General features: G+C 37.1%; 1 protein-coding gene across 3 annotated transcripts in view; it reads left to right on the forward strand.

The window, feature by feature from the left end:
* LOC114942025 (tubulin monoglutamylase TTLL4) overlaps window positions 1-12,893 on the forward strand; it is a 137,473-nt gene that overhangs the window by 39,173 nt on the left and 85,407 nt on the right. For all 3 annotated transcript variants that reach the window (XM_029317290.2, XM_029317287.2, XM_029317288.2), the window contains exon 3: window positions 5,798-5,864. The gene's annotated coding sequence lies outside the window, so the exon portion shown is untranslated. The remainder of the gene's footprint in view (window positions 1-5,797; window positions 5,865-12,893) is intronic.

Raw genomic sequence — 12,893 nt, forward strand, 5'->3', positions numbered from 1 at the left:
TACACCTCCGACCGGATTTTTTATTATCTTGGAACTCGGGGTCCCTTGTCTTCGCGATCACGATGCTTCCATTAACTGTACCGTCATAAAAAAGTTTGAAAGTTTTTTTAAGGGAACATATTTTTTTCCTCTCACACCCCACGAGTTTTTTCTTCGGGGTGATATTTTTTAACAACCTGTTTCGTGGCACGTGTGTCAGATGAATAGTAATGAATACGCATTAGCACTTGATAGATAAATCTATTTACCGAATACAACTAATATTATTAAACGGAAATAAATTTTGAGGATAAAAAATAGAATTATAAATATAATTATTAATATATTTTAATCAATTTATATTTTTCTTGTTATTTATTTATTATTAAAAAAATGTCATTTTGTTAAGTTTTATCAGTAATTAAAGAAATTAATACGCATTATTGAGGATAGGTAATTCACTTAATTTAAACGTGAGATCATCGGTAGTTTATGGGTGTTTGACTGATGCACCTGAATACCAATTGAAATCTATTGAGAGCGAAAACGAATCTCGTGTAGGATCCTGTCGAGATGGGGCAGACGTATAGTATGGCTATATCCCGCAGGCAAACTTTGTCTGCCCTCTCGAAAGACAGGTACCCTCGGATTATTTGTTTTCACTTGCGCCTCGGAAATACAGCTTGGGACAGGTGGGACGAGTTTGGTGCTTTGCAAACTCGACTTACCTGCGACGATTATATTTAATTTGCAAACGTGATTTTATTTATACGTACGTAAGATCAAATTTTAATATTTTGTATAATAAATTCTATATGAAGATTATAAACATTAAATTTTGATTAATTTTTATATATATATACCTAATTTATTACAATTTAAATTTCTTTATTTAATATATATATTTGAAAGTTTACCAAATATTTCTAATCACATATAATTATTGATTTAATCAACAACAGCTGATTTCATCTTCGTTTTTAACTTGTAAACCTGACAAACCTCGATTTTTGCCTCGTTCTACATTTAGCCAAGAAATAATCGACCTTTCATACAAATATAGAATATAAACATGTCACGGATCATTGGGCATATCGATCGATTGGTTTTGTCCACGTGGTAGCCGAGTCACTGGAGTGTGTCGCATATTGAATACCACAAACTAATTCGTAGAGGCCCATACAAGAGTTTCGCAAATTCCTATATTACATAAAATCAACATAAGAATTAATTAGTAAAAAATAATGTTTCTATGCAAGAAATTGTAATATTCATCGATCTATTGAAATCTAGCAAAGTCAATCACATCGCAGCGACTCGTTAGCTCGAATGTCTCCAGCTTGTAGAGCGCGATCTCGCGTCCATTATTACCACGCAGGCAACAGGCGACTCTCTAATGAAAATTGAGGAAACGGGTAATTTTGCGCGTTTCCTGTTAGCCGCGGATTTAAACCGGTTTGCGAGCACGGATTCGCGGACGTTCTGCTCCAACAGGATCCCTCGCTTCGGTCTCGCGCTCTTTCTCTCGAACCCGCCGTTAACAGTCGGTGGAAAGAAGCCCTCATCTCTCGGGGGACCATCACGCCAGATCGGATAGATTTTACAACCGGTTCTTAACGCGACCGTCAAATTTTAATTAATTCGAGACCGTTCGCGCGGTGTGTCCCGATTTAAAGCCTCTTTCTTCTTTCCTTGCGTATATATTCGCGCGAGCGTGCACATCATCCCGGAGGCGTCTCACATGGAATTAATAATTCATGATCGTTTTGCTTGTCCACATCCTAGCGATTCGAGAACGGTCCGTCGAGTTTTTGAGAGCCGCGTCGTTCTTATATTCTCCTGAAAATTTATATACGCGTATATTTTATAGTATCGATAATCACATGCATTATCCAACGAAACGAAGAGTTCGCGACGCGTGTAACGTGACAAATTTCCGAAACGCGTTTGTGCTCCTTGAGCAGAATGGTTCATTAACCAACAAGCGACTCGTCGGCATAAATTACGCGCCGTCGATCTTTGATTTTATAACTTGGAAAGTCTACTAATGTCGATAAACATCAGCGTTTCCGTATGAAAAAATAGAATCTACAAAAATCAAATTAAATTCTTGAATTTAATTACTATAAATTGATGAGAACTATTAGAATTGACATGATTTTAAAATACCGTTACTTCTCTAAACAAGGAGAACTTGGGAGAACTTGATTCTTGGAAGAAAAATAGATAAAAAAATAAGAATCTATTTTATTTTACTGAAAGATTATTAATTATTAGGAATATAATTAAAATTTGCTTGCATCGAAGTTTATCGCTAAGGTTGTAGAAAAATTTTAATGAAAATTACACAGCATTTAAGGTGTTATCACGCTCGAAAATTGGGCGGCGCGATAAATATCTCGCAGAAACTCTGCATCATATTCTTATATTTTATTTCGCGTCTCGGAACGAAGGCATTAGATTATGCAAATCGCGTGCCGGACGAGTGTCGCGGGTTCCATCAGATAAAACGTTATTCCGAAGGTGGAGCGCGCGATCCCCTTCACGTTCGACCGTGGCAAACATTAGAGGTGAGCGATATGACACGATCTTGATTAAAATACTACCTCTGGCATTCCGTCGCACGATAGTATCGCTTTATCGCGTCATTAACCGACGAGAAAAAGGATCCGCGAATGTCTGAATAATCAGACTAAACGCACGTTGTATACGGAATGCATTTAAAAGGTTCGAGATCACGCGCATGCGTTTCTTTTTGTTTACTTATTTAGGGCGTTGCAGATATGAAGATTATTATTAGAATTTATAGAAGGTATCCATATATAGGTTTATACACAAAACTTAATACACATATACATATGCGAATAATATTTAGGTATCTATGCATTGCTATAATATTGTCTGCAAGACGACAAGGATTTATAAAGAAGTTTGTTCATATATAATTCTATATTATAGAGTAATAAATTCTGCGTAATTAAATAAAATAATTGTTCGAAGAAAGAAGCCAGGTCCATGACTTAGAAATCGTAACTATGAAAAAGCGAGCAGCAGATGAGGAAAGATGTTGAAAAGATCCTGGCAGTTTTTTTTCAGACCGCGACTTTACATGGAATTTTCATTAGCATATAATTAATACGTGAGCAATGACCGCGGCGTTCTTTGCTCGCTTATGAAACTTGTATACGCACGTTCGACGATGCTGCGAGTAAACGCGAGAGAGAGAAGAGCAGATCCTCGATGAGATTGCGAAGGGAAAAGAGAAGGACGAAGAAGAAGAGAAGCGTGCAGAGTAACCTAAAACAGTAGTGGTGACCCCCGGGGCTGAGCAGGCTCAAACAAGAAGTCCCTTCTGACGTCACCGGCAGGTGCAAGCAGAAGTGCATCCTCGTCTCGACGCGCTTCTCTCCTTCTCTCACTCTTTTATCGAGATATCCCTTCCTCTGCTTCTTTTTCTGCTTCCTCCTCGCGCACTCGCGTGTAATCGTGCCGATTTCGAGATCGAGATAATTCGACCTGTACTGGGCGTCCACCGTGAATCCGGTTGGTTTCGTTGAAAATTTTTGACGTATGTACGTTACTCGACGTTGCTCGCTCTCTCATGGAGCTTTAATTAATGATTTCCTTTGCGGTTCATTGAGTCGGCTGCGGATAAATTGGCGGAGTGATTGCAAGAGCGAAACAAAGGATACGTAATATCGCAGATATCCGTCTTTTATAATTCGCTATACGTACAATAATCTGACATCACCGGATGTTTTTTATCAATCTTATTATATAAGAAATTTAAAACTTTTTTTTTTTGTAGAAATGACGCTAATACATAGTATTAATTTTGAATTATCAGTCAGCGCCAAATGTTTAAACAAAGTTTTAACTTTTATTTTCTTATTATATATATATATATAATTATAAAATGTATTAGTTATATATTTAATTAAAATTATTAAATTGTTAATATATACAATTTTCTATAATCTTTACATATATTTTTTTAAATAATTCTATACGAGTCCAAATTAGTTCAAACTTAGTGCCGAGTTACGGAGGATAATAAAAAGAAAATAGGAAATGCTTTGTCACTGAGATTTCAAGACTAACTGAAAATGCGATCCTAATCTATCTCTGATACTTTTAATCGAAAGGCGATACGATTCCACTGATGGAACACCCTCTACTGACAGTAATAAAATATCCTACCGAGAACATTCCACGGATTTCATGCCCGATAGCATCGTTTGTAAGTGGAACGACGAAATCCGAACGAGCTGCCGCGCCGCCGCCAAGGTAGCCTCGTCTCGTTTTATCTCTCGAGGCGAAGGTAAACCGCATCCGCGGTTGGTACAGATGCAGCGAGTTATCTCGGTCTTAAAATCGGTGCCATTACACATGAGCGCGCGCGAGAAAAGAAAGAAGACTGTTGATTTCTTTTATGCGCGCATATATAATCTTGAAATCGATTTGCTCGAATTATGCGATGTTACTATATGAAACAGCAATTGTCGTGCAGCATTACGTAATTTCTATTCATATTTAATTTATTGAACTCCGAATTCCATTTTAGAAGTTGAGTAAATTTTTCGGATTCTTTATTCGAGATATGCGATTTTCGTAATAAGACAAATTACTATATTTGACGATAAATGTGTGGTATGATTATGACCTCACGATTTTATTAAACAAAACAAAGTAAAAGTTTCTCTATTTTATTTTTCTCGTACGAATCTTATCTTTATATTATAGTTTTTTTTTCGAAAGAATATGGTCAACCGATTATTCACTTATTACTTCCAGGCAAAAATCGATAATAGAAAAAGAGAAAAATAATGAACGAAGGTACGTCAAGAAAAGAGGAGATTAAAAAAAAGAAAAATCTTGTTCGCACCTGGGGGCGAAAAATAGTCCAACGACTACCGTATTCGTTTTTTATTTCTCACTTCTACGGGGTTGGTAATCGCTTTCGGCAGGTAGATGCTGTTCTTAGATAGATTTTCTTGATTGGAATTTTATCTCTCATCTTGGGTACAGACCTGAATTAAAATGTGCAAGAAGTTTGTAAAAAATTCACATTTTCTTTTTATACTTTTAGAATTAATCCACGCAAACAATCGATTATTTCACAGATTTATTATATCTTCGAACGTATAGAGAAATATTACTTTGAATTATAGTGTCCATATTTAAATAAAACTTTTTAATTCTTGTGTAACATAATTTTAAACTTGCAATTTTATTAGTGCGTTAAATTAAATTTATTATTTTGCATTTCACAAATAATTTAAAAAAAAACATATATATCTTTAGAGAAATTGTAACTAATTACAGATCAATTAATTTTATAAAATTTGTTTTTTTATCTGATTGCGTTCGTTATGTTCAATGATCAAGCTGTTGGCCTAGTTGGATGCTTTCTCCCACTTTGTGGCAAATGGGTGGAATTTATAATAGGCTTGCACCACTATGTTTTTTCGATGCTTATTAAATATTTTTTAAGGGGTGTTGAGGCTATGGGTCGATACGAATTTCGGTTATTAGGGCGGCACCGTGTGTAATCGGGCCGAATTACATCTCGAATTACCGGGACACTCCCAGCGGTTTCTAACGAGCTTTTTTTACAGCTCGTCAATATATAATTCGTAAAGCTCGGCGTGTCTTCGACGAAACATTTAATGATCGCGCGATTATAATTTGCCGCATTTCTCGTTACTTTTTTTTTTTTTAATTCAGCGATTGTGCCTGTCGGCCAAGACGCGTTTCATCATCGCAATAAAACGCACTGTTATTTTGTGAATTAACGTTTCGCTAATTTCTGCCGCAGGTGAAGCAGCCGCACCAGCGCTGATTCGACGACTGAAGCGGATCGACGAGTTTAAACGTCGGTGTTGGTGAGTTCTCTACATGTCTTTTGTATGTAGTCTTTGTGCTAAGCATTTGTGCTGCTTTCAATTTAACACTTTCAATTTTACTCTTGAATTTGACTCTAGTCGTAAATAGAATCTTCTAAATTTTGAATGTTTATTGCTATTAAATTCTTTGTTAATGCAAAATGCATTTAAAATACCGAAAAATGTCAAAAAATAATTCGATTTAACAATGCTTTTTTATTTTTATCCGTTAAAAAATTGAAATCAGCGCAATGATGCTGCCGAATATATAAATTGCTTCTTATTCACGATCGAGCGATTTATCCTTCGCGGATAAATCCTTTATGCGCTTCGACTCGCTCACCCATCCGTCAGAAAACCACGCGGAAGCCTTTGTCCCCTCGGACCGGTCCAGGGAATTTCCGTGGGTAGAATAAAAAAGGCCGGACCATATAATGCCGCGACGCGCGAGAGAGGACCCTTTCGATTCCTTTGAAAACGTCCAGGCCGAGAGGGGTTAAAGGCGGCCACGGGGGTGAATGCAATATTATTCAAAATCACGAAAATCTCCGGTAGAATTTCGTTATTTTCGAGGCCCATTCGGGGCTGTAGATGCATATCTTACATCGTTGAATGGGCCACCGTACGGGGTAAGCACCGGCCGATGTTTGTTCGACATTTCTCCCTCCCACATTACAAGGCGAGGGTCGAGAGTGATCCAGGTAAAAAGGGTCAAACGCGCTCACAAAGGACGCTTCTCTCACCCTTACATCGTGCTCGCGAGCACATGTGCGCGCAGCACATGTGCGCGCAGCACGCAATCATAAAAGCGACACTTCGATCTTGCGTGCCGAGAGCGAATCGATTGAAAGAGAATTCAAGACGATTCAAGGGTTGATTTTCGTCTTCGTCTCTCACCGGAAAAACTTGTCCCGCCGCGTGCACCACCGACTGCACGATATGCACACATAATATATATGCGTTTGTGTGATATATAGTTTCCGCAGCTGCCGTTTACGCAGCCCTTTTTCCAGATTTTGTAGAAAACTCGCCAGCTGCGCGTTTAAAATTATTGGAATAATCGCGGCGTTAGTTTTTATACCGAGAAAAATTTGCGAAGTAATGTTTTTTAGTGCACTTGTCGCTAACGTCCCGGACTTTGGAAATCTTTTATTCCGCGTTTCAACCCTTTCACAGGTGCAGTCCCGTCGGAAGGGTAACCCTTTCCCTTCGTATTGTTCGCAAGGTTTCCGCTAACTCTTTCGGTACATCGCCGGTTGGGGGTTTTGGGTTAACGGATCGGAGGGTCGAAGAGAGAAATTATCTGATTAACGGTATAGAATAATTTTGTGATGAACTATTCACTTGATCTATTGCAATGCTTTGGAGTAATACTTGTCATTTGTCATAATTTGACATTTCTGCTTTTTGATATTATTTATTCTTTTGATTTATTAATTTTGTAAAAATTTATAATATTTCTAAAGGAACAATTAATTTTCTTAATTCTATGAAATATTATTCTATAAATAATTTTAAATAAGAAATATTAGACCGGATTACATCACACTTGAAATATCTTTTGCGATATTTTTTTGATACAATTTGCATCACGAAAGCATTTTTGAAAAATTTCATTTCTTATATAAATTACAAAAAACACAATTTTAGAAAATATGATGCCAAGTTTGATCGAATAAGAGTGCGAAGAAAAGACATTTCTCAAGTAGATTCTCGCAGGTTCGAACATGTTAGACGCGTTTCGTTATTTCGCTTAAGGAGAAAAGATTTCTTTTCGTGTCACATGTTACGTAAACTCGAAACGTTTGCAACAGGCAAAATCCAGCCTGCAGGTTCGAACCCGCAGAGTATTAAAAGCGCGCTTCGACCGAGTTTCTTCAGCCAGTGCCAGCAGCAGGTAAGACATGTTTAAACTTGCACGGATCTTTCGCAGAGATCAGTATTTGGGCCTCATCCCAAAGTCTCGCGTAAAGGAGAACGGATCTTGGCAGATGCGAGGACCTGCCGCGACGTTTGAAAAGCGAATCTAACATGGGGGTGGGTGCATTCTCTCTCGGGATTGTGTGAAAAAGTCTCTTTTAAAAGGACGCGACCTAACTCTCTCGCGCGATGCTCCGACACGTACTTTTCAATAGCGAATTTCGTCATCCTAGATGCGCGCCGTAGAAAAGGGAAGGATTCGTATGCTCGCGAACAACTGTATCCGTGACGCATAAATTTTGCTCGGGGCATCCTTGAAATTTTCACTCGTTGCTTCTGTACAATGCAGAACCGTCCTGGTTCGAATCTTCTTTCATCATCTGCATTAAATTCATAGAAAGCAATCTTCACCTTTAAATGTGAATTATTTTCACTATATATGTGTGAACTTAACACTTTTTACAATATTTTACAAGTTTATACACACGCATGTTTTATTTATATAAAATATATGTTTTATTTTAGAAATTATATGAAACTTCAACTATAATTGAAAATATTATAAAATAAGAATTTTAAATAGAAATATTAGAATTGCGCGTATCAAATTTTGCCGAAAGCTTGACTTTTCACTTTAAATCCAAATTAAAAACCACTCCCCGCGATAATAAAAACGTCAATATACGTTTATATAATGAACTTGATAGGCTCTAATATCAACACGAGAATCCTAATATCAAATATTACTCGGTACACCAAGTTTGAGAGTCGGCAAACTTGTTGGAGGACCATGTGGTGATATTCCTTCCATATCGAATTCAAAATCCCCGAAGGTTTTGCGCGTCGAGAAATCTGGCTCGGAAAGAGTCCGTTTCCATTTACGAGAGTCGCCATTATGTCCTTAAATAAACAGCTGTTCCTCGCAAGTCTTGCACCTATGTAAACACAAGATCCTGACGGAACTGCCGTGTGATTCATCCGACCGGAGTAAAGGAGAGAAAAAAATCGAGCGTGGGGGAGGATAGTTTTGAAAGAGTGTCGGAAGGAGAGGGTCGCATTGAAGCTCGCAGGACCGTGAATCTGCCTCCGGGGCACGGATCCATTCTTAAAGGATTATCATTATAAATTATACATTTCCCGTCTTCCCTTTCTGCCGCCTTCTACTGCGCTACCGTCGGATGACCGGTAGCGACTTAAGGATTTCTATTGCAGGATTAGCGTGGACCGTGTCATCGTGGTATATCCTGTCTATTTCATTCGTTCTTCGGGAGCGAAGATGCTCGCGAACCTCTTCGCGTTTTACCATTTTTTTTTTTTCGAAATTCGCACATGAATAGCGTTCAATTCAATTCGAATGCGTTTTATTTTTCGAAAATAGACGTGGATTCAAGGATGCTGCAGATGCGCAAACTCATAAATTCATCGGACTCGCGTAGAAAATTGCAACAGATAGCATCCCCCGAGGCAAATTCGTACGAGAAAGCGTATATATGAAAATTATAGAATGTTTGGACGCGAAGAGAAAATTGCTTAGCAAATATATATGTTTATATTAACATATTTTATTATATCTAGGTATTATACACATATGAATAGATATAATAATCTCAGTGCGCTAATGTAAACAATTTTAAATGAAAAATGCTTATCGAATTCTATTATTTCATATCTTATCAATTATTTTTTCTCGAAACATAAAACTACTTTAACCCTTTTTATATTAAAATTCATAAAAATAATTTAGACACAAAAAATATGTTTTGCGCATTAAATTTCGCCCAAAATAATTATGATAGTCACGATAGAATCTGTAAAAGAACTATAAAAGTGCGATAAATTTTTATCTCGAAAATTTAATTTCAATTTTCTCTTGCCGAGAAATCCGCGCATGATGCAACGGGACATTTAACTTCATCACGATTTACTATACGAATTGGCATCTATTGAGTATCGGGCCCACAAAACGCCCGATGCCACTCGTCGGTGACGATGACGTTTTTGAAGAGTCGCCGTTCCGCCTGGACTCGCCCTAAATTGTTAATGTACGATAACAATTATTCGAAAATGCTCGTTCGAACGTCAGAGGCGACAATGACTTTTCGCGAGGAGAAGACGACGGTCATCGCCGATGGCGTCTCCTTCGTCTTTGTGCGTCCACGGTCTTTTTTACGTACATATGGAGGAACGGTTTGATGGGTCTCTTTGGTCGCGGCTCGATCCTTTTCTCGAACGCGAAGGGTCCTGTGGGCGGAGCGGTTGGCCGAGAAAGAACCTCATTCGGGTCCGGCAACAAGGATTCTCTAGGATCCTGACCAGCGGGATAAGGAACGAGCTTTCAAAGAGGCTGAAATTGAACACGTGCAAGGGTGAGTCAGAGTAGCCGAAGGAGGAAACGAGAAGAACGTTGAAAAAGAAAGAAAGAAGAGCGGCCCCCTGGAATATGTGGGCCCTTCGAAGATTTCTGCGTTAGATAACGTTATTCTTACAGGGCTGCAGCTTTCTCTCTTTCATAAGCTCTATTGTGATTGCCGTAATTATTTGAGGGAATATCGATGTGCAAAACATAATTACTTTTAATGCCCAAGTTATAGTTGCGAGAATTTTTTTAAATATTTCTGACATCAAAATTTAAATGACTCAGAGAGATATCTTATGGGAATATTTTTATATAATATTTGGATGACGTAAACATTCAAATAATAATTTTTTACTTGATATTTATATTTAATTTTATATAAACATTTTAATTATCGAACAGAGAATTTTGAATTCTGAACTTATATATTTAGGGGTTGAAAAGGGGAAAAAAAACATTAATAATAATATAGATTTATAAATATAGATGAAAGAAGCTAATTAATAAGATCTGCATTTAAGAAAACTATACAGTTGTCAGTGATCTTTCCCATTTTTTTTCAAATGTCATTATATATTATAAAAGAGCTAATGATTCGACGATATTAAAAATACTTTTTAATCTGAAAAAAGACGCTCGGAAATGTTCAATTTTCTAAATGAAATTCTTGAAACTTTTTCTCGGTGATAATTCGAATGCGGCCCTGCATGCCTTGAGCTCATCATCTATCTCGTCTATCCTCCGGAGTCGAGACTCCTAGATATCCCTCCGTGCTAACCTATCTATGCCTAGAGAAAAGCCACATTTTTTTTCGTCCGCGTCCAGCATATCCATTAGAACACGTGCATCTACTGCCATAACAAGTGCCTCGTCGACGCTATAAACCCCCGAGGGGCACAAAAAACCTTAGTCCATCGAGAGAGATTCCCCATCCTCTCCTTTCCTTTATTCTTTCCTCTTGCTCCGACCTTCTTCCCTGTAACATCCGAAATAGCCTAATGACTATTATAATCTTCCCGTACGTCGGTGGCATAATTTCTTTTATTCTTCGCGCAGGAACTTTCAATGCGGGGAAAGAAATCTTCCGTGTCATTACGTTGGCGTGATGAACAACAGCTCGAAGGGGAGAAAAATTCCTTCCGTGTTATTATAAGGTGATTTCGTGGCGTGCGTGGAAATTGGTATCTCTTCTCGCGTGAGACTCTTCTGTAACTTTTTTGTACGCGATCCCCATGTGTCTGAAAGGGAAACTGGATTTTCCATGAAACATTTTTCTTTCTTACCACACTGCATAAATGGATACGTACACAATTTTTTATCGACCGTCAGCGAAACAATAACCCGCTTATGAATGATATAAAAAATTGGCAACAAACATTTACGACGATTAGTCATCTTTTTGTCTTAAATAGATTTTTTTATATTTAGAAAAATAATTATAGATTTCAAGCTATATATTTTAACTCCTTTGTGTTCGAAAAATAAAAAGTGAACGATATGGTTAAATTACGTACTCGAAAACTCCCGATTACGTGCTTTCAAAGATTTCCGAGATGTAAAAGGGTCTTTTAGTTTGATTTAGTGTGTTGAACGTTGTTGAATCGTCATGTCGTAGTTTTTGTGATCGAACATGTGCTGCTCCTTTTCGGTGCGGCGATTTCCGCTCGAACGAAAACACTATAAGACCTTTGTCGCGTTTGTTTGTCGCGAGTGTTCGAAGAAGAACCTTATTTCTTATCTCATTCCGCTTTTCTTTACTCGCTCAAGTCCTTCCAAATCGCATTATGCGACGCTTGAGGCAACATTATCGTCGCGTATCGTCCTGAAATCGTGTTATTAAATCACTTTTAAAGGATTTAATTACAGTCTTACCTTTTTCGGACTCGGGATAACGAACGAGGCGTCTCGTTCTCACGTCGACTGACAACAAGAACGAATCCGAGCAATTACTTCTCCATACACGGTCTCGCTTCTCGAGTGATCATTGTAATTGGTTGGTCCTCCCCAGAACCAAAATTGTTCCGTCAAACTCGCTATAGTTGCGTAATTAACAGGGAATATTATTTTAGTCTGTATTGTGCCTATCTTGATTGCAATGTTTCGCACATTTTTTTGCGAATAATTTTCCATTTGCTTTTATATTGTAGAAACTATTATTTATTAAAGATACATCATAATTTTAAAAATTCTGGATTGAAATAATTGAAAAAAATAGAAAAATGTTGGTCCTCCCCAGAATTGTTCCGTTAAACTCGTCGTCGCTATAGTTGCGTAATTAACAGGGAATATTATTTTAGTCTGTATTGTGTTTATCTTGATTGCAATGTTTCGCACATTTTTTTGCGAATAATTTTCCATTTGCTTCTATATTGTAGAAATTATTATTTATTAAAGATACATCATAATTTAAAAAATTCTGGATTGAAATAATTGAAAAAAATAGAAAAATGTTGGTCCTCCTCAGAACCAAAATTGTTCCGTCAAACTCGCTATAGTTGCGTAATTAACAGGGAATATTATTTTAGTCTGTATCGTGTTTATCTTGATTGCAATGTTTCGCAAATTTTTTTGCGAATAATTTTCCATTTGCTTCTATATTGTAGAAACTATTATTTATTAAAGATACATCATAATTTTAAAAATTCTGGATTGAAATAATTGAAAAAAAAATAGAAAAATGTTAATTGCTCAAATATTTTGAGATTAAAAATTTAAAGTTACAGTTATTACAATTGAAAACTATAAAATTTGTA

Source organism: Nylanderia fulva, unplaced genomic scaffold (assembly GCF_048542155.1).
Source record: "Nylanderia fulva isolate GAGA-0341 unplaced genomic scaffold, ASM4854215v1 Scaffold5, whole genome shotgun sequence".
Classification (NCBI taxonomy): Eukaryota; Metazoa; Arthropoda; class Insecta; order Hymenoptera; family Formicidae; genus Nylanderia; species Nylanderia fulva.